This window comes from Rhea americana, unplaced genomic scaffold, assembly GCF_003343005.1.
Source record: "Rhea americana isolate MKP2758 unplaced genomic scaffold, rheAme1 scaffold_120, whole genome shotgun sequence".
NCBI classification, from domain to species: domain Eukaryota; kingdom Metazoa; phylum Chordata; class Aves; order Rheiformes; family Rheidae; genus Rhea; species Rhea americana.
The window spans coordinates 1159628-1183501 of record NW_028185262.1 but is presented as its reverse complement, the minus strand read 5'-3'; positions in this window follow the sequence as shown (position 1 = coordinate 1183501).

Sequence of the window (23874 nt, the reverse complement as noted above, 5' to 3'; positions counted from 1 at the left end):
CAGGACTGGAATTGAAGGCGTTTGGTGGTTTTGGAGAAACACATAAGGCCTTATTTCACCAAATACTTTTTTTTAATTGCACACTTTTTTCCTTTTGGGGATGTTATGTCTGGAATGTACAGATTCCACGAGTTTGTTTTCTTCTCTTTTCTACTCCCTTGGACTTTCACCCCCAGCCATTTTCTCCATCAGACGACTTTGCAGAAGGACTTTGTGTGTGCCTTGTTTTCCTTGTTTTTTTCTTTTTTTTTTTTAATGTAAATAAATATATCCTCTGGTGTCCTGTTTAGCAGAGATACATACTCTCTCCAATACCCTTTCATTCATTTAAAAGAATTAAATTCATTTATCCTCTAACCTTTTCTCACTGTACTCATTTCCTGTTCAGTGCATTTACACATTTGCATCAGAGAATCAGCTCATCTGTGCTGGAACTAGACCTATATATGTGAACAAATAACACTTACATTCAGTGACATGTGACTGATAAGACAGTTGGCTAGAGATAGAGGTTTTGCCTCTTCCATTCTATTTTAGCACAAAAAGCAGAAATAAAGGGATATTCAGTAAACTGAACATGCTGCTTTGGTAYGTGTGTTCCCTCCTCATTTGCTTTATAGTGCTTTGGCTTACTACTATGTCATATGAACAGTACCGAAGAAAGCCAGATCCTTCTTACTTGGAAATTACTGATGTATGTACTCGAGCATTGATCCAACTATCTTTACTGCCCAAGAGCAACATGTTTATCTCCCCACCACCCCCTAGTTTAATTTTTAATAGGCTAGATCTACACAAAGCCCTAGCGTTTACAGATGCCTTCACTCAAGCTTCCTTTTCCGAAGCTGCCATGCAGTTTGAGCACATTCCCAGGCCAACTGTTTCCGCATCCAAGCATCCCACCCTATTCTTACATTTATACCACTTACCCTGCTTATTGTAAGTTTCTCCTGGCTGATTTCCCAGACTATCCTTTGCCTCTGGCAAGATAATTGCACAAGCCTAGAATACTGTCACCACAGACCTTAGCTACAATACTCAGTACACTTGGGGGGGGGGGGGGTGGAAGCCTGTGAGAGAAGTGCTAGTACCCAAAGAGTTAATTCCTTGATGTTCCAGAAACCATATGGTTTTAAATCATGCCCCAAGGTTTTGAGTTTTGAACTTTTTCCTCAAGGTTTAACAAAAAATAATAAAAAACCACCCCACAACACTTTTTAGCAACCAAAGAAGAGGTCTTTTGTCAACATAAGAAGTCAGACTTCTTAGGAAAGAGGATTTTTCAACACCATTTACTTTTAGTTCCGTATCTAGTTTTCTGCTGAAAAGTAGTGCAAATGGAAAATTTTAAGTTGATGTCCTAAACTGCCTAATTCACTTAGGCCACACTTTCCTCAGCTGTGTCCTTACTACACTAACAGAGGATGAATGTTACCAGCCAAATGCCCCGCAATGACACAGCATAGACTAAAACCTCAGGTCAATGACCTTTCATGGGTGCCATGACAAACTTTCAGTTTTCTTTCCAAAATTAGAGGGAGAGGATGCTGACAGACAACATGTGGGCATGCTGGCAGACAGCATTTGAGAGCTAGCAGTGTCAGCTTCTCATGGAGGCAATGTGTGTCAGCCACTTGCCTCTGTGCAAGGAGACAGTCACCAGTTCCTGCTACTGCTGGATCTCACCAAGATCTGGGACCAGCCTCAACTACCAGCCCTGCTCCAGCCCTTCTGCTTCTTCTCACCATCTGACTGCTGACATCTTGGACATAATCACATTGTTAAATGCTCACTGATGTAGATCCTCTGCCATTTCCTTGTGTGCAGTTGCACAGCATCCTCCACACAGCAAAGGGTTTCTTACAGTAAGATGACTATTTCCAGCTTGCGTGCATTTCTCAAGTTTGGGTCAGAGTATTCCATACCATGTTTTAGATCCTATATTAGCATAAAAACAAGAAAAACTTTCTATAGTTCCCCCCCACACACACGCACTATCAAGGGCAGATTTTGTTCTACTGTCCTCACTTGCACTGTTTGTTTCCTGTACATACGCTGGGGAAGGAAAAGAAGGGTGGATCTCATGTACCCCTGGCACTAAGGGAAACTCAAGGGTAGTCCCCATAAGGGTTATTTGTGTGAGCTTGAGCCTGGAGACAACRAGATGTAGGTGTAATTGCAAGGACAACAGACAAGGTATGGTAAAACTTCCATGGTCTGAGCATCTGCTTTCCTTATGTCGCGGCCCTAGAAATCCATAGTGGTGGCTGCAGAGGAAGGCATAAGCCACCTAGAACAAGTAGGCACTGATGGCAGATGAGGAAGGGTGGCTTCTTGCCAAATAGCAGTTAGCATCCTCAGGCCTAGGTCTCTATTTCTCTCTCTCAAGCTGTACATATTCCTCACATTTTTCTCATTGCAGGAACAGTCTGACCCTAGYTTTCCAACCCTGCATATGTACGAGGGAGTGCTGTGTTTTATCTGCCCATAACCTCAAGGATGCTTCAGTATTTAGCTCTCCTTAATTTTAAGGAGATCAATCTTCTGAAAAGTAAATCCAGGCCTGAACATCTCAGATCCTAGTTTGAATCTTGGACCTTCAGACATGGTGGCTTTTCTGTTATCCCCCCTTTGTCTGCTGTATTTATTCAATTGCACTGAGTAAATACATAACACAAGAGACTTCAGCTGGAGGCCTCTGCTTCTAGTGGGAACTTAATGCCAACTGATACTGCCTCAGAACAGACCTACAGAGACATTAGCACAACTTGGCCCCAAACATAATCAATTCAAGACAAATAATGAAAGTGAGAAAAACTACAGACTTCACTATCCTATACATGCATAATTATCTTCCCTGAGAAATCACACTGAAGAGAGGTATCTCACTCCCCATCATACAGTTAGGCCAGTGGCAGGCCAGTGCAGGTTTCACTAATTCATGAGTTCTTGAACATTCTGTTCTAAATATCTTTCTAAACTAGTATTATTGGATTATACCTCCCTATCTTCAGCCCTACAAGGCATGCAAGAGCTGACCTTCCTTCTACTAGGCCACAAAAGGAAAGCAAACCTTCCACAGAAGAAAAACTGCTAGCTTGGAGCTCCTGGTGATCACAAAGCTTGGGTTAGTGTCACTATATATGTGGATGACTAACTGCTGTCTACATCCCTCATCCTGCTATAATCTCATAAAACAGATCTCCATGTTAGCTCACTCACACACAGATGCACACTATAGTAAAATGAACTGCTTTCAGCACAATTAAACTCTTCTGTTGATATGAAAGAAGTGCTTCGCTTCAGCAGAAATCTCTGCTTTTGAAATAAGAGGAACTTATTCAAACAGAAGAGTAAACAAAGAACAGTGATTGCTATACTGCTTAGCAGCGAAGATGGATCAAATGTGATTGAGCTCTGTCAAGAAGGATATTGATTGTAACTGCTTGCTATTCACTTTGACAAAATTAAAGAGGATGGCTTCTACTCTCAATTACACCACCAGTTTGTAAAATTACTTCAGATTTGTCACAGGACAGAACATAGCACACACCTTGAGGCTGTGGTTCTTCCCAACTCCAGTTAAGTTCCTATTTCACTGCTGAAGTTTAACAAGTATTGAATGAAAAATGTACACTCAGGAAAATCTTAAGAACTAATAAAATATCAGCAAGTCAGAAGCACAAGTTTTGTGGCAKGTAAGAAAAATTTTATTTGAACCTTAGAAGAAAAATACAAAACAATACCATGGCTTGGTAGAAACCCAAAGAACAGTTTTATGCTAATACTCAAATTCAAAATTGCAAATTACCCTACGGAACCTAGCATGGGATGAATGAAGCACAAATAGAGGAAGAGCTAAAAAAAAAACCCCTCACGTACACAGCCAAACCACCCTTATTCTGATTTTACTCATCTACATGAACAACACAGCTGAGGAGAGTATTTCAACAATCTGTGTAATTTTATCTTTCCTGTGTTCTTCTACTTTGGATATTATGTGTCATCTTTGTTTGCACAATAGCCAAGTGACTGATCTGTCTTTCTTTGCCAGCCCAACAGCTCATAAATCAGAACGCACAGCTCATAAATCACATGCCACTGAATATTGMATTAAACTGAAACACACAGGCAGAGACTCCACGTGGTAGGAACTGTAAGCTGGGGGCAGGTGGGGTATCACCTGCGTGGGGATAAATGCAAGCACAGGCATCCATGGCAATAAGCACCCGCCCCCAGCAGGGTGCCCAGCCCAGCTGCCTGCAGGGTGGCCGGAGCTGTGACCTAGTCTGCCCCCTTCAAGCCCTMTGGACCCCAGAGAACCCAAGGCCATAGCTCTTTCCATGCCATGTATGGGAACTTGCCAGTGTAACTTTTCCACATATATTCCAAGTGAGGGAAAAGGAATCTGGAAAACATTTAGACAATGGCTGTGGCTAACAACCTCATGCTTTCACTGACATGAAGTTTTCTTTTAAATTTCCTCTAAGTTCAAGCTTAYGTGGAGGCAACTAGCCAGTAAACACCCCAGTTTTTCTCAGCAATGCACTCCAGAAACAGATGCATTCTCCCAAAGCTGTACTGAACAAATCCTGAACCACAGCTGCTCACAACATCCAGCCAGCCAGCAGTRCTGCTCTTACAAGCATACCCCAGTCCAGTTAAGGCAAAATGAGCCAARTCTACTTTAATACCAGGTCTTTGCAACCTCTTCTCTTTCCATCCCCTCTGCAAAGCATAAGGGAGAATCTACAGAGAAGTTCTGCCACAGCTCAAAAGCACCACGCTCCTTGCAACTACAAAAACCATATGCAAGGACCATCAGGAATGGGCCTTGGCACTCAGCCTGCATCCCTTCTCACAACTCTTCTCACAACGCATCTCTGAATGGACTTGGGGCGGGGAACATGCTTGTGCTTTGGGGAAGAGAAAGTATGGTGTGACTCAGTGTTGGTTTTGGCTGTTTTTAGAGACATGGGGAGGAGAAGCTACAAACATCTCCAGCAAGTCRAGAAAGTTCTCACCATAGGCCTTTCTCAGAGCCTAACCTCTATTTTTGTGAGGCAATGTAGTGCTGAAATTTATGGAGCAAGTCTCTTAGAAGGTCCTAGATGATACAGAATTGAAGGGAAATAAAGCTGAAGGCATGAACACCAAAATATGTTGCAGTCCCACTTTCTCCACAAAAACATTTACCAAGTAACGGGCTCCACCATTTCCATGCATGTTCAGTGCCACTCATGCACACATCCTCTTACTTGTGCATCCATCCAGTATTGTCACAGAGCCAGGCAGCTACCTCAGGGTATCACGGTAATAACACTACTGCTATCACTGCCACTGTGGCCCTCTCTGGATTTCAAATTAAGCTCAAGGGAAGTTTTAAAGACAGGGAAGATGCAAGTGCTCAAATGCGCACATGCTCCCACAGTGCTGCTGGGAATAGAGCCCATATGCCCCAAATCTAATGCCCTGCTCAAATTACTCTGAGACAGAAGGGAGAAAATTAGAAACACCACACTGAAGTAAAACATGCCAAATTCCCAGCTGGTGGAGCCCCACTGAAACTTAGGGAGTTACGCAACAGCGGAACAGGCCCAAAACTGAATATAAATAATATTTCTGTAACTGAAGGCAAGATTCTGTTCCCAATAGTGTTTAATACTAACCATGAGCCAGAAAAAAAATGCATTTGCATGTAACTCCATTTTTTTCCCCCTTCAGGTTCCGAACAGTTTGGATCCACTGGCTTGGTTCAGTTCTGAACTCCCATTAGGGAAGTGCTAACATATCTCACAGGCTGCCAACAGAGGTAATACCAAAACGCATGTGCRGTCCACAGAAGGATAATTTCCCACAGTAAGGGAATTAGGCTGAGGTAGAAGAATGACTCTACTAGGAAAAGAAGTTATGCTGCAGCTGTCATACAGAGATATATATGAGCAGGCTTGTGGTTAATCAGTATTTTATTTTGGGTTTGAAATTGATGGGACTTTGGGTTTGTTTTTTTATAAAGAAAAATAAAAGTTTCTTTTCAGAGCCTGAATCAAGCTTCACTCTGCACCCATCTGTCAGTTATGCAAGGGACTCATTTGGAGCCTACTATGTTTTTTGTTACTGGAAACAGTCCTTCCCTCCACTGAGGCAGGTTTGAAAACAAGAGGTCAGTTGCCTCAAGATGCACAGAGAAAAAGAGTGCTTCATCCAAGAAATTTCAGAGCTAAAACTTGGAGGCACCAAGCCCAGCTCCCAGCTGACTAGACACTCAAAGGTAAGAAAAAAAACACACACACCAGAAACCCCTTCTAACTTAACCCTGTAATTAGGGAGCCAGGCAATGGCAATCTTTGCCCTCTCTGATCATGAAGGTTTTCCTCAAAGAATAGCCAGCTGTGGAAAAAAATGCACACAGCCTCACTAAAAGCTGATGCCATACCTGCAGTCCTCCAGCCTCTCTTGTAGCTCCAGGAAGCACCATGCTACCTAAAGTCCTCTTAAAGCTCCTTCAGGACATGGCAACTGAGCACATCTGGGCCCTGTGTTGTCTGACAGATATCTCCTGGTAAGCAGTGTCCGACTAGTAGAGCTTTCCTTTAGTAAGCACACCACCTCTATCATCTCCTTCAGCTTTTCTCTCATAACTGCCAAAGAGCTCAAGCCTCCCAAGGGCTTGTTCTACACTAAGTCTGAAGTTTGAGACATCATGCAGCAGGAGCTGCATGGATGAAGGCAACATCATGGCCAAAACACAGAAGAGTCTTATTCATGAGAGTTCTGTCCAACTAAGGAGCCAAGAACTTGTACCCTCTACACATTGGGCATGCAGGTGAGTCATTTGCTTATCAATGTGTTTGCACACACTGCCCCTAACACTACAAGACTTGATGTCCAGTTCAAAGCCCAGTTCTGTATCTATTTTCTGCTTTGTAACTCCAGTGAGTTTTGCAAGACTGAAAAAGCACTTTTTCCTGAAAACGTCAGTACGTTGTATGCAGTGAGCACAGATCTGTGACAAGCTGCTGGAGGATTACACAACATTTGGGTTTTCCCCACCTTGCATATAGAGAGACCTCATTTGTAAGGCACCTAGTCACTGAAACAAGATCATTCATTTCCTGATGGCATGTTACGTAAATTGAGCTRAAGATGTTCTGGTGGATTAGGATCAAATGAAAAACTGTGTTTTAGCCACAGTCTGTTCACATGCTCCTGAAGTCATGTTTGGGCAGAACAAAGCCTGCAGATTACAGTGGGAGAACTGCAGTTTCTGAAACACAGGTAAGACCCTTCTAACTCTAGGAATCAAAACTACCCACAAGTATCACTACTATTCATTTCCTTACTTCTCTATAAGTAGCACCAGCTATCATCATATTTTAAAGTATCATTATGTTTTCAATGCACTTCAGATAATCCACTCTGCTTTAAAACAGACTAACTGCTTTTCAAGTCCTAGTGTTAGACCCACATCTCAAAATAATCCCTCTGGAAAAAAGGGGACAGATGGAAGGATAGATTGGAAGAAGGTGACTCTCTGAATAGATCAGTGAGGACACCAGGATCTTCAAGGGAGCTAATGGGAGTGAAAAACTTGGCATAAACTCCTCCCTGTAGTACTCACACATGCCTGTATCTACCCTGCTACTTAGTCACCAGGTCTTGCTTTAAAGAGATGATTTATGGATTATACCTATGTAAATATGGAGTACAAGAAGTTATCCTAAGGCACTTGCCTTAGGATGAGTGTCTAAGGCACTTTCTGGATGCAAAAATATAGCTTCCCCCCACACCTTCCTGCCTTTACCTTGGCTTACTTAAATTTTACTGTTTTATCTACTTGCTAGTGAGAAAGAATATGCAAGAGTAGCAATAGTAAAGCACGTTGTTGTGGGAGCAGCAGTGGAAATGACATGCTTGTAAACAGCTCCATCAAGCAGTGAACAATAACGTAATCCGGCAGAGAGTCTTAGAAGCCAAGTTATACAGAAAAATTACTGTTAAAATTACATTAATCAAAACCAGTTAGGAAAAGATGAGAGGAAGACTCTGGCAGAACATGTCTGGGATGTTATCAATTAAACTTGTTTTTCTTCCTAAAAGGCAATAGCATTCTTTTTAATTAGCCTCTGTCATTCTAATTCTAACAATAACCCACTGCACACTTACTATCTGAGCTACTTGAAAACTTAAAGCATGCACCCAGCTTCTTTTAAAGACTCCTCAGTGGACAACCAATGGGGCTGGATAGGGAGGAAATGATTTACTTTCCTACCTCTAAAGCTAAGTTATATGAGAAGATTTATTCCTTAACAAAAGATCATATGCTGAGAAGACCTTCTGGGAATAGTCTAAAGTTATCTCCAATAAGTGAATCAACTAAGTAAAAAGCCAGAAATAAGCAGAAAGATGTTTCTTCCCCTATGTAGCTTGAATGTTCTCTGCAGAACAAAACATTGGTATATTTGAACCACCACCAGAGCTCTGCACACACTATGGTACTACATGATCTCACACCAGGGGAAAGTCTGCCTTCATATATTCACTTCCAACAATGCTGTGGTCAGTGCTACTGGTACTCTGGCACACACTGGAATTTTGCACAGGGCAGTGACTGCAGAGACCTAATAGCAGGACAGAGGCTTTAGGATGCCTTTGAGGCAAGAATCTTGTTTTCCTTTCAGCATTAATCACACTGCTGGCCCATACTGAAACAGCAACTGCATGATCTCATATCTCAAGAGTTCTTCCCATGTGAAGTAGCATCAGAGAGTCAGTGGAACTAAGCTTGGAGTTCAACTCCTCCAGCTTCAAGCACCTAAGAAAAGTCAATCCAGTCTTCTAGATATCTACAATAGCCAAAGGGAGATGGTGGATGAACTGCCCTGCAAAGGTGCTTGAACACAGCTGTGACATCAAAAGAGGCTATGAAAAGTACCTGGGTTGAAGGTACTTCACTCTAGAGATGCCTTTTGAGAGTCTGGTTACACTGATCATTCACATCCCCTCTACAAACAAGACACCTAATGGGATCTTTGAAACCAGGGAAAGGAGACACCATTCTGACTGCCCTCAGCTAGGAAACATTACAGCCAGGCTTCTCAAGCCTAATCATCCACCAAGTAAAGCTGAACTCAGTTCAGAAAGGAGAAATGGAAGAAGACCACACAGCTCATAATACTCAGAGCTATTATCTACCAAGCACAGCAGTTCTCATCACTGTCACTAACATCACTATCACAGCATTGTAAGGAGACTGTTCTCACTGGCATAGCTCCTCTTCTTGCTGAAGTCATTGGTACTGAAGTAGTTAATGCCTGTAAATTGCAGTGCTATCCCCTAGCTTTGGCTAATTCTTTGGCATTATTACACTTTCCAAAATGAATATTTGGCTGAAATGACATTAGACAACTTAGTGTCATCAGAAAAAGTCTAACCAGTCTAACCTATAAAAACTCTTTTTTAAAAAAAAAAAAAAAAAAAAAAAAAAGAACTGCATTTTCAGGTTCCCTAAGCTAAAGCACTCTGGGTCACATTCTCCTTTTTTCTCTACTGATGCAAGTTCATAACTAAAAGTACAGATCTTTGAACCTGATTTCAATGAAAAAGGTTCATTAATAAGTTGCATCTTCTCTCACTGAACCTGTACTAGATTTTAGTCTTCATAGTTTCATACTGCACCAGCAAGGATATATCTCTATTTGTACTCACTACAGGGTCAGCTATAGAAAACAGTAAAGCATTAGGGAGTACAGAATTAGGATGTCACTTCACTAGAACAGTGCCACAAGTCACAGGAGAAACTCAGTTTACAAATAGCTGATGACATCTGCTCCAGAGCCACACATTAAAGCAATTTCGTATTCAAGTTGTGAAATACACCTGTTTCTGTTGAYAAACACTTTAAGGCTTTTACAACAAACTATTAAAAGTGTTCATGTTGGTGGTTTTTTCCCTGAATATAAGAAATAGCCAATTCCTATCTGGCCACTTCCTTCTATTGTTATAGAAGGAGATGACATATGCAATGAGATCGTAAGTCAGGAAATTTGAAGTGATGAAAGTTTTTGCATGGACAAACTCCCTCCAACTGCTGAGTTGCTCCCTCTCCTCCAAACACACAGTGCAAGATACAAGTAAAACAAACACTGCAAGACATACCAAAGTACACAGGAGAACTAAGAGAAGGATTCAACTTTTATACGAACAATGAGAGAACACCCATAGCGGCACAGTAGGATGTAAGGGGTATCAGCCCTCAGGCTCCAGGATGCAAGCCAAGTATTAACTGATAGGAATTTAGAAGAAAGTTTTCCTAGGTAATGATACCATATTACTGTCTAAAAGGATTTTATGCCTTGCTCTGAAGCATCTGGTAGGATATAGCTCATGATTGTGTACCTGCCTTGACTAACTGTTCCTAAAAGACGGGAGAATTCTTATTTTGCCTTCCAAAGGAGGACCATATTATTTGTAAGGCTATAGCAACCATGCTTGACAACTTCACAAATTATAACCATGTGCAGTTTCCATTAGATTTAATAAGTATTTCAGAAGTGTCTCAGCTCTTACAGAATATAACCCTAAAAATAGCCCAGTATAACACCTGTGGTAGGAAACCCTACCTGTTGGCAGTTAGTATAAGATCACTGCTGGCAAAAACAGGACACCTACTGTCAGTATTCTGTCAAACACAATCACTTGAACATGAATATTGGAGGAGTTTGGAATCCCTCCAACCTGTTTGCCATCAAATCTGTTTGATGTCAAAATTTGCACCCCAGCAAATCAGTAACTACAGCTGATATAAATTTTCAAGGTATCATCATTGACTAATTTGGAGCAGACAAAAAATTTAGATAAGCTTATGGGTGAAACAGTGCATGTCATCTTGGAATGTTTACTTACAAAAATGRTGCATGATAAAAATACCATTTGAAAGACACACAAATGTTACAAATAAGTATTTTCAGAGAAATTGCCAGTGAATGAATGAAAGGGAATGACCGTAAGTGCAGGGTGAAGTCAGAAGGAAGGTAAAAAAACCCTACAGAGACCGAAGTCAGTCTCAAAGTTCCCACTACAAATCTGAGAATTGCTAAACAACTAGTAGGAATGGAAGCAGAATTCCACTAGCTCAGCTAGTCCTATCCTTTTGTAGTCTCCTAGAGTGCTTTTTTCTTTCTTTTTTGGGAAAGTGCCATGACTTTTGCTTTACGAGTCAGTATGATGGTAGCCTGAGAACAACTTCATACTAAACAAAAAAAAAGGGGGGCGGGGGGGGGGGGAAAACCTGTGAGATACTCTGGGGAACAGTCAACCTTGCCAGCAGCATCTTGTGTCAGTTACTGCAGTGAGAGGGCATTTAGAGTAATGTAGCTTAGCCAGAGCATCTCACTTCCTATTCCAAGGACTCCCAGAGACAGCACTGTCTATTTATAAGGCTCCCCAGGAAGAGTTGCGCTCTGATACCAGTGTCAAGGGAATTTGCTTTTTCCAGTATGAGTCTTACTGTGAATTCACATAGAGAACTGATTCCAGAAAGAGCCTGGGGGGGACAAAGACACCACCTGTGATTCAACAGCAGTGCTCAAAAAATTAATCACCAATGTCATCATGATCAATTAGGCAGTACTGCCCAGGACTGCCAACAATTTCTTCWACATTAGCTTGAGTTTAACATACACTTGAGTCTTAAAAAAAAATTTCTTTCTGCAGACAGGAGAGTAGGCATCAAATTCAGACATTGCTGCCCTTTCCTAGATTTCCTTCAAGCTCTCCCTTCTTCAGAAAGGGAGAGTTCTTCCAAACATAGTTAGGGACTATGTCATATTCTGCCTTTTCTTCTTCTCTTCTTTTTATTTTAAAAAAAAAAAAACACACACACACACTTCTGTGTTAAGCTGAAGTAATAATATAATCTCCCTCCATGACACTCCAGACACACGTCCTGCTCTGAGTATCCTGTTACAATCCACCTGCATAAAAAGGAAACAAAGCTCACTTAAATCATCCTGCAACAAAAATCCCTTCTTCAGGCTCAGGAGAATGACGTGGAGCACTGGATCTACATTGATCTAWCCCAAGGCTCACCTTGGACAAAGGATGCATTGAGTTACTCCTGAGAATTAGTCCTTTAAAATAAAGGATCTCTTAGAAAGAAAGAAGTTTCTGAAAAACTCACAGAAAGGGGAGCAATGAAGAACCTTTCCTATTCATGTTTCCAACAAAGCAAGGGCCATGCCCTTGGTACAGTATTTAATGCTTAATGGGAAGGATTGCATTGTATAGTGGAAGCAGCTATGCTTCCTCCTGCAGGTACTGGGTGTCACAGGTAATACTCCTACTGCTAGCCTGAAGAGGTATACTGTGGATAATACAGGGCTCCCAGAAGCTGGCTCATCTAGATAGGTATAACCCAGAAAAGACTTCAGTCATCTCCATATTTACATCAGCACAGAGCTAGAATCAGAGCCTTGGAAAGGGCTCAAGAGAAAACACTGAGCAGATTGGTAAGACAGACCCATAACACCAGAAACACAGGGATCCAGCACAAATCAGAAACGAAAGGAATTTACTTTTCCATCCTTGCATCTCCTTCATTATTTTTCACTTCAGTAGCACCTTAAGATGCTAGCAGAGATCAAGTTCTCATTGTGCTGAGCACCGCAGACATGCAGGCGAAATCCAGTCTCCAATGAACAAGAGTTTTGCTGCTTATGTCAGCAGAGGCAGGATTTCTCACAGAGAAAGAGGCCATCCCTGCCCTGAGGTATTTATCTAAATAAACAAAACCAGTAAGAGAGAGGGAAACAGAAAGAGAAGGCAGCACTCAGATGAAGTCCAAAATTCATGAAGCAAAAGAGAACTAAAACTCTGCACATTGTTTCACATGCTACAGTCCATCACGCTATGGCAGCAAACTCTTCTAGGCTACATGATAATAGCTTCAAATATCACGTGGAGAGAAAAAGTTACCATGAGTTACAAAAATAATGTAATCAACCCTGGCATAATATAACCACAACCTTCCCCCCCACCCCGCCCCATACTAGTGAAGACATTATTAAAGAGAGACTGTTATAGTCACTTGCATATTCACTCTATCCCTTTTAAAAATGATAGGCAAGGTGGGAAGGATGGAGGATAACTTCAGCACTGTAGGAATGTGCCAGCTCTCCAGCTGGAGTCTGACGTCCTCTGGGCAACACAGGGAACAGCTACAAGACAAGCTGCTTGTGGTCCTACCAGTGTCCTTCAAGTCTGTAGTTGAAAAGTGGCCTGTAGAGGTCAGATCAACCTCTAAAGTTACATTGAGTCCTTGATTTCTGTATATACATGAAGTCAATGACTACCAAAAAAAATGTTTAATGTCTTGACACAGCAGTTACCAAAGGGTAAAAACATTCACTTAGTAATGGCAAACAAAGCCCCAGACACATAAGATCTGATGTCAATTCCAATTCAGGAAGCCTGCAGTGGAGCTATCTTAGACCTCACTTCCTTAAAGTGCCAACAATTTCAGTAATGCCTGAAAGACATCTAAAGGACAGGAGCCACAGACCTTAGCAAAATTCAGAGGCACTTAGTCTTCCCTTGTCTAGGATATTGGTAGATGTTGAGCTCTCAGTACTGTTAAACATGTGTTTTACATGGTTCTTTGACAGTCAACAGCATTTCCCTGGTTTAACTCACTGCCTCCCTCCTCCCCCCCAAGAATGATTTGTCCTCCACAGCAACACTAAACTGCTAYGAGTATGTATCATTTGGACATGCAAAAGTTACTGAGGGATGCTCAGACAGCTCTCACTGCTTAGCTACTGCCTAGAGATACTGAATTCGGGTCTTCTATAGCTCAAGATGATTTGTATAATCTGTGCTAAACACCTAAGCAAAAAAAAATAATGACAACTCTTTAAGGGTTAGGTGCAGCAATGGCAGTCACCAGTAGCTCATCTCTGAAAATCAGCACTTCTCAAGCAGTGCTCTCAAAGGTGTGCAACAGTTAATCATTTTTTACTGTTTGTTTTGACATTGGAGGTCGTCATTTGGAGAGAGTCTGCAACACCCACCTGCCTAACAGGCTTGTGATTCTGCATGGTCTCACTGTAGGTTCCTGTTTACGTATCTGGCTATTGTCACAGCAGAACAGCAGCTCCTACTCCTGAGGAAAGTGAGTGGCCAATAAGGTCGGATCAGACAGGGCAAGAGTGATAAAGATACTTTTCAGATAGTTCAGCAGCAAAGCRAGGACTTCCCTCTAACCTGTCCTCAGCAATGGAGGAAAGCGGCATTGGGAAACAACAGCATTGGAAATTGCAGCATTGGGAAACAGCTGCAACAAAAGCTATGACCCTTCTCCACCCTAGCCTGGGAGTTAAGYCTTACATGATTGTTGGCTCTAGTTCTCACCCATCCAACCCCCTTGACACTAAGCTGTAGGAATGAATTCCTCAGAGARGTTATGAGCAGCCTGCAGTAATAGTGTCATCACCTCCTATGAATTTAATTACATCTCATAAGCTAGAATACTAGTAGGATCATAGCAGTTGTGATGGGGAATTGCCCCCTGCTTGTATGCCCACTACATCATACACTGGTAAGAAGAGACCCTGAGCACTACAAACATTTTTGGCTAAAAAAGGTCAACCAACCACTTGTACAGTCCCAGCTACAGGTGCTGAAACATAGCATCACACAGACACACACAAGCCTAAAACAATCAGAAAATAGACTTACATTTTCTCTGTTAGCTTGCCTTTAAGTTCAATTTCATCTCTTTGTGAAGCATTAGTTTTGTTGGAGGCCTCCAATGTTTTATAATTAACATCCTTTAACTATTCCRTGCCCAGTCAGCAGTAATTAACTAGCAAGTTTTCCAACACAAACAGCCAGTTTGCCATGCATTCTGTACRGCACCACTTGTCTGCATCTCCTTCATTTGTCTTGCTTATTTTGGGGGATCTGTAATACTGCATGCTCAAGAACAAGGCAGGCTCAGCATCAAGGAAAAAAAATACCATTGCTTATTTTGGATAATCCATGATTTCCATGCACTTGTGTGTGTATCTGTGATCCCAAAGTAAAGTGTCTCTTGATCTAAGAGTGGGGAATGTAAACATCATCACAGCTCTTAATTTGAGTGAAAGGAAACCAAGAGCAGAAGGATATGGAGGAAACCAAGAGCAGAAGGATATGGAGGAAACCAAGAGCAGAAGGATATGGAGGAAACCATCGACACCTGCACAAGATAGAACAAAACATTCTCAAACATCTGTCCTGATCCTGGTTTCATTTATATCAGTGAAAATCTGCAGCAATAGGGTTTTATGTATAGAGCAATGCAAGAATGAGATCATAATCTGGATTACAGGATTATACTTGTGTGAAACTGCAAATTAGATCAGTCTARGCAAGGAGATACTATTTTAGCCTGAGGTTCAACTGGAGACCTTTGTAAATTAAACAGCATCTCCTACCTTTGTAACTAGGGATTCTGTCTGCGCATTTGAATTTCCCCCTCCACTGGCTGACCTCCCTCTACAGGGTTTGACGGTGCCCTTGCAACTTCAGCTAAAAAGCAGTTCCCTGCCTGCTGTCTTTAGGTCAATACCATCTTGCAGATGAAGTGACATATTCTTAACTGCATGACTTAGGCAAAGTAACAACTTGCTCCACCAGAATCACTGCAGATCTGTCCCAGGTAATTGCAATCAAAGTTTGTTACTAGTCCTGTAGGTTAAGCAAAAAGCCAAAGTAAGCAGGTCTGCAAACTGTCAAGCAACGTAGCTGTCCTCTGACGCCATACACAAAGCTTGAGCATGTCTGAAGCAGCACAAAGTGGACACAGAACAATGACTAAGATAGACAGAGATTGATGACTAACACAGAGAAGCTCAAACTACATCTACATTGACTCTAGGATATCAGAACCAAAGAATGACTCAAGTACTCTGTATCCCAAATAAAGTGCTAGATATCTACATTGATGCCTATAAATGCTTTCAATTCTCCTGGCATTCCCATYAGGATCCACAGTAGCCATCCCAAATGCAGCCACCAAGTCCCATCTGCCACTGTAGAAGTTGTCAGGACTCTCCAAGGATGGACCCATGATACTGTAAGGGGGAGGCAAGACCAGTTCTGCCCAAATATCAGTAAGATGGACGTGTGGTTCTACAGTATCGGGTCTGCTATAACAAGAGTGCCTATAGATCCTATGGTGACCCCTCACTGCATGGAACACCCTGAGGACACAGCTGACATTGTCACAAGCACGATAAAGGCAGCTCAGTGACCATAACCGTAGTGCTTGCCAGTGAGAAAAATCATCRTGTGGAAGTAAATAGATAGCAATAAGGAAACTTATCTGAAAAAGAAAAGTTTCCAGAGCTTGTTTAAAAACAGCAAGATGAGTGGAAAGACACTGGGGACATTTTTACATCACTTTTATGCCTATGTAATTCAATCACTACTACTCCCTTTGAGCAAAGGTGTGGTTATGCATTCACGGGACAATTGTTAGGTAACAGTGACTTTTTTAGTGAAAGAGATGATTTAACCAGTATCATTACACTGCTTCCGCCCCTATAGTCTCTCCTTTTTGGACAGAATTGCCTGTTGACATTATCCTTTCAATTTCCACATACAGCAGACCCTATACTACAGAACCACTGGAATGTGGTCTAAAGGGTGTAAACATTAGAAGACTGTGCAGTCCTGTATTTGTGGCATGGGAGGGAAGGAAAGAAAGGTTTCAGTGACATCAATACCACATTTTTTTTTGATGTATTATGAGGAATATAACCTCTTCACCCACTTATCTCAGACACTCTTACGTTCATGTTCTTCACACAGAAGGCCAAACTATGGTCCAAGTTACACTTGTTGCTTTGGGTTTATGCAAGTCTAAGGTACACAGAGCTGTTATAACCAAAACTAGGATTCATTCCAAGATGCATTGCCTCGCTTAAGTACAAAGTGCTCTACGTATTTCCAGTAAAGCTTATGGTCTGTTCCATGTGAACAGTTACATTTTTGTTAGACCAAATGGAAGCACTGAAGATTACCTCTCTAATGTAATGAAACATGAGGATGTTCAGTAAAAGGGCCAGTCAACAAATTTTGATGTTTCCCATGCACTAGAGAACAAAYGATGAAAGGAGCAAGAGTATGTATGATGATCTGTGACATATTTATAGTTTTATATTCTGGCAATCCTCACATATCATTGGCGATGTTTCTAGGAGTTCTCTGCACTCTACTCACTTGATTTTCAACCAAAGAATTATTAAACAATCCTCTCTGCTGTGCTCTACATTTGCTTCTCTTCCCACTGCTCCTGCCAGCTTTGTCCACACAAGGAACTGTTAGATGAGTCCTGAACCAGTAAACTTTCCCTTGAGCCCATTCCATTGCCATGTTTTATCAGTTAACCACATTGTCACCTCTTTGACATATGGACCTCCAACCAGTCTCAGGAAGGAAGGGTMAGAGATGCCCTACATACACATCTCATCTTTGCCCTTCTTCTATATTCTTGAAGTTCAGTCTTGCCTTTTATGCGTCTCAAAGAAGTGACAGTCAGCCTTGCCTCGTCTAAGCCTTCAGCTATTCAACATCAACTATCAGTTATCCTACAGTTGGGTTCACACTGTCTTTTAACCTGATTCCTTGGCTGAAACCCTTTATTGACATTGCAGTTTCTGATCCACACTTTTAGACTCACCAAGTCTGTCCTATGTTCATCTCTTCATCTCTAACATTATGGGGCACAGAAAAAGGAAATCATTTTAGATCATGCATTTGCTATATGCATTAATTTCTCCCTCCCAGTGAAGTTCTCTAGTAGCCTTGGATTGTAAGCTCTTCAGAAAGAGGTCAATTTACCTAAGCATTTACTGTGTTTGATACAGAATGCCACAGTGAGTTTGGTCAATCTCTTTGGCTGATGCAAGAGTACAACGTCACTATTATCCTTTCCGTAAAAAGTCATTCCAATCAGGGTAGTCTCTCTAAGATCCTAGACTTACCCTTGAAGAACTCAATCTCTTTTTAGCAGAGTACCTTTAACCTCAAGTACATTCAAGGACATGCAGAATGCTTCTGACAGATGTACCACTAACTTTCTTATTCCACCGTAGTTTTACATCTGACCAAGTTTGCCCTCGATTAATTAGTTTACTGGTATAAAGCAAGCTAAAGGATATTAAGGCCTGATTTGCTTCTCACACAGAGGACTTTGTTAACAGTGAGGACCACTGGCAAGGAAAGACCCCCATTCATACTATTTGACTCATTTATTTTTTGAAAGAGACTGGCCACACCTACACAGAGCAGCCCCAAACACTGCTAGTTCCTGAATCAAACCTAGGAATTGTTTGGGAGAATGCTAGTTGGCTAAAACTATGCCAGGGACTATACTAATATAACAGTACAGATCATTAATCATTGAGATGTCTGTGAGAACATCTAACATGCTTCAACCTACCAGTGCACACCTAAGGGCTTCACTGATTTTTTTTCCTGCTACCCTTGTGTAAGTACCTATACAAASTAACAGAGAGAATCTCCCCTCTGGACTAACAACTTAGGCACTGTTTTAATGAACAGCGTACATTTGCATGCATGTGTGTATGTGCACATACATGTACACACATAAAACTTGTTAGAAAATATAGATAGTATATATGGCATACAATACATAACATGCATATTATACATATTATAGACTGTACCATATAAAGCCAGCACTGTAACTCTCATTGTATTTGATGAGTTCATGTACAAACACTGCATTTCAAAGATAAAACTATTCAAAAGCATAAAAGCTGTACATGTCTAGGAATACTGTTGGAAGAGTAAAGCTAATAACTGTACAGAAGTGTACACTGTCTCGTGATGTGTTAAATCTGTGGTCTGTAATAAAGCAGCCCCTGAMAGTGTTTAGGAACAGCTTTCTCATCTTGCATAGATTCAGCTGATACAGATGGGTGCATTCATGTTGATGTCACTTTTTTGCACTTCTGTGCAAAAGGTAATAAAAACAGAAATAGCCATACAAACATACAGTACGTAGAAAGCCTTGGAACACCATATGCCCTAGATCAAATAGATTCTCAGTGAGGAAAAAAAAATGTATATCCTATAAAGTGTTCCCAAACTATTTGTTTGGGACAGGATCCTTGCAAGCTCTTGCACTAAGCAAAACTGTACTCCCTCTTGCCCAACACCAACACCAAACTTAATACCAACAGTCAAATCCTGAAGGACAGAAAACAGCTTAGTTTGACAAAGTGGTGAAAATACAGAGCAACTCAGTAGAAGCCAGTTTAACTGAGATCAGAATTTGGCCCAGACTCAACAAACAGAGCCAAATTCATTACCACACTCTTTCCCTACTTGCCTTCATATTAGAAAGCATGTTTTTGGGTTGTTTGGGTTTTGTTGGTTTTTTTTTTTTTTTTTCCTTAAGGGCATATTTTCAGCCAGTCTAAAAGTACATTCTGTAATTGCAACAAAAATGCCAACTGACGTAAAGAAGTTCCACAGATTTAATAATATTTTGCTTGGAAACGGGTGTAGAAATGCATGCATTTTCTAATCCAGTGTGCCTTGGCTGCAAGTTATAGGAAACACCTTTTTGACAGGAAGAAAAATGTAGACTTTTCTTCCCCACAGAAAACCTCAAAGTATCTCAGCAATGACACTTGTTTTGTCAGTTTGGACATATCCATTAGTGTCTGGATGAAGACARTTTCATCATGATAGACAACTGGAAAGTAAATAAAAACGAGATGAGAAGACTTTTGGCAAACTATCAATCCAGTGCRAAAACTGTGGATTTTCTGCCATCTCATATTGTTATCAGTTATGTATTCCGCTAGGTCCCAGCCTACAGAGTGTCAAAGCACTGTATGAAATAACAAAGTAGGTATCTGACTCTATGGCCTTCTCACAACAGCACAAGTTAAAAGCTTGCCAAGTTCCATCCCCATATGCACAGGCTTTCCAGAAGTCAGTCTTGGTCTGCAGTCAGAAAGGGATGTCAGCCGAATACAGGCTGCAACAAACCTGRGCACAGCTCTGCATCTGAATGGAGCAAAAGGAAGGGACCGTACTCGCACAGCTATGTCTGCWCCAGATGGAGTGCCTGAGCAATGAGAGAATGGTATCTTCATCCCTTACCATTACCCATCACTGCACACACTGTCACAATCAGATTTTGTCTACAATTTTGAGTACTAAGACACAGCTATACCAGACAGTTATTTTTGATTCAGAAAGCAGCAACTGAAAACAGAACTCAGCTCTTAGAGCCAGCATACAATTTCTCAGCAGCAACAGCATCATTCAGTTTGTCTCTCCATGAATGAGAGAAATCATTCATTTCATTTTTCATGCRGTGCAGCAAATCCTGTTGGCCTCATTCATCCTCTCCAGAGATTTCAACTGAGGATGCATTCTGGGGAACCTTCAGAAGAATGAGGTTTGTGGTCAATCTCTCCTCTACTCTTTTCCTTCAGTTTTTCCCCCATCATCTCAAATTCTCATCTTGTTTTTTGGGTAAGGGGTCTAACATTGTTATGACATTCAGATACCCTCTCACAGATACTGCCCCTGTAATAGCTCTAGACAGCTCCCTTACTGCTCTCCACTTTCTCCCATGCATCTCCACCTCCCTTTCTTCCCACTGTTCATGCCCTCCTGCAACAGCACCTCCTAGTCTGAACCTACCAAGCTGCTGGAGAGGGGAAAAAAAGGCATCTGGGTCAGCCCAAGGAGGGAGTATCATCTATACYAGAGCATGGGCTCACAGATTACTACTTGCAAGGCATGGAGAAAGCAGGTAACAGAGGCACCAACCTAGCTATCTTTCTTCAATCCCAGCAGCTGTGGAGGCAGAAAATAGACTGATCATTTGCAGYAGCAAGCTGTAACATTTCCTTCAGCTTAGGCAAAAGTTATCTGCTGCTCAAGGCAGCTCCTGAACACCTACTTTGAAGCCAGCTCCATTGCAGCTCTTGGGAGACCATAAGCCCAGTTTATATTCATATCAAGGTGCATTTACACAACAGCAGCCTCAAAAATCAACATTAGTGACTTCTACATTCATTTYAGTAAGGCTGTTCCCCACTACCAGATGTGGGCAAAGCAGCTGTGGAGTAAATTAAGTCTGGGCTTAATAAAGCCTATTTATGCTGTCTCATTTAGCACAGCTCATGTTTATGGGGATTTATTAGGTTCTTAACTGCATGAAAGAGGAAAATACTTGCTTATAATTTCAATTGCTCCGTATGGCTCTGACTCAGTGGCCTCTCACAGCACACAAATATTTTCCAATAAACAAAGACTGGTTCAAACTGTAGCCTATTGAAAGCAAGGGACTGAACATAAACAGATTTGATTCATAAGACTTTTAAGAACTGGGAAGGATTCAACTTTTTAATGTGATGCGACAGAAGTCTTCAATTTGGATAGCTACAGAGGGCAATGACTCCCTCCCTTCAGTCTTCAAGCAGCAAATGACTTAACTAGAGAGCAAAATAGCATTAAAACTGTTTTATCAGCAAGCTTAAGTGTGCAACTGCACATGGTTATCATTTTGAATCTTGCTACTACACCAGCATTAGTGAAGACACTGAACCCAGAGATTTCTTGTATGTCAAGATCTTCCACCAAACTGAATCCAGCTAGTGACTAATTAGCAAATCATTTTCCTTCATAGGTCAATTTTATATTTATATGTATACACCAGGACAGGACCCCAAGAACTTACAGCACTGGGGAACTGGAAATCACTAAGTCAAGTAAGAACTTGAGAGTCACTGTGTCAGATTACTGGCTAGAATAAATAGGCAAAAGTTACTGCAAGTCAATGGAACTGTGCTTATTTTCATGAGGAAAAAGTCTGGCTCATTATCATGAAGGCTCCTTACTTCTTTGGTCAGCAGTTGACTACAGCTCTCAAATGGCTTTATGTTTGCTAGTTGTCCAAGGGCTTTTTAAGCACTTTTGACAGGCTAATTTTTCCCATTTATTACCCACATAGAGTATTTTAATCATTCTTGCTTTGTAACTCATTTCCTTCTGAATACAGAACAGCTAAAGCACAAGCCAAAATGCCAAATATTACAATTCAATGCACCAGCCTACAAGTAAATGTTTTCTGATCAGGCAAGCAGAACTCAGACTTGAGCTGGTATATGTAAGTATTCATGCTGGAATATTTCCCCCAAACCCTCTTCTCCTTTCCAATTTAAATATATATAAATATATATGCTCACACACACATATATATATATAAAATACACACACATACAACCCTCCTCCCTTGATATTCCTTGAAACTTCCATTATGTCACTGAAATATTGTGTAAGAAAAATTCATAAAGTCTGACTCCATACATTATTCTATGAGAATTACTCTTAATAAATCTTGGTTATCTTTCTTGCACAGCCATGATTTACTTTGGGAGGTCTTTCACAGTTACAAATCACAGCCAACATGAGAGTTGCATGCCAACAAGCAAATAACAAAAGCCATGAGATGTTAAGCTTTCTTTATTCAGAGACTGTTCTTATATCCAAGAGACTACAGTATGATAYGCAGAACCCTTTCAGAAATGGATCCATGAGAAAGTGACTAACTTGGGCAGACAGGAAAAAAATTATTTGAAAGAGATCTCAGAATTCCTTCACTTTCACTGGCCACAGTCAAACATCTAATCATTTTCTTAMCAACATTTGTTTTGCATTTTAGCAGGCTGTAGTTCCCTGTCAGACTCTATGGTTTCTATGGATTAAATAGAATGACTGATAGGTTAAGCTGTTACAATGAATTATATCAGTGGATTTAAACAAACAAAAAAGATAGGTTTAAATTATGAATAACTTAATGCTTTGATAATGAGAAAACTACAAAACAATTACCAGCAGAACAACTTAGAGAATATTTAGCAAGCCATATATAAACTCACAGGCACTAGTGTTTGATGAACACACTCTGATGYCCCCTAGGAATGGATTTCTATGTTTGTTTGCTCTTAATACCACAGGGCTTCTGTCCAAAACTGTGCACTAGAAAGCACCTGCACATTTTCTGTACCTAAGAATTGTGGGAAAAATTCTTCTATGTCAAACGTTTCCTTCCTAAACTATTTAAATCAATGGGTTCCATTTCTACTTTTCCAATTTAACATTAACAAAAACTTCAAAACAAATGTTTGTATTTTATGACAAATTTGCTCATCACTTAATTCAGGCAAGCTGCTGCTTTTCCTCTCAGAACTATTTTCAGTGAAAAAACAGTCTTACAAGTCAACTTGTGCAAAGAAGTTTTTCATTACAAAGGACATTTATTTTAAAAGGGGAAACTTCTGGATCTGGGGTGAAGCAGCAATCAGTTTTCATTTTCTGATAAAACTCTCCCCCTCCTCCCCCCATGGAAAGTTTCAAAACTCATTGCAGCAATAATATCTTCACTCTGAATGGAGAGAGATCCTATTTCTCTAGAAATGCTTCTCTCAGGGGAGGGGAGGTTTAGAACTAAGAAAATATATTTAGAAAAAAAAACAATGAAATTTTACAATACACAACCTCCCACTTACTTCCCTTTAAAACACAGAAGGCAAGTTTTCTTTTGTACAGTGGCATTTTCTGTTGAGAAGTACTGCTTAAGAAAACAAAATCTGCTTCCCAGCAAGTGACACACATTTAACTTTTTCCATACAAAGAACACAAGAGGGTCTTAAATATGACCCAATCTGATGAATGATGCAATTGTCCCTGTGCAGAGCTTCTTTATGTACAGTTTCTTCCCGTAACTATTGATTTGTTGGTCAGCATCACTACAGGGAAAATCGAATGACATTAAGA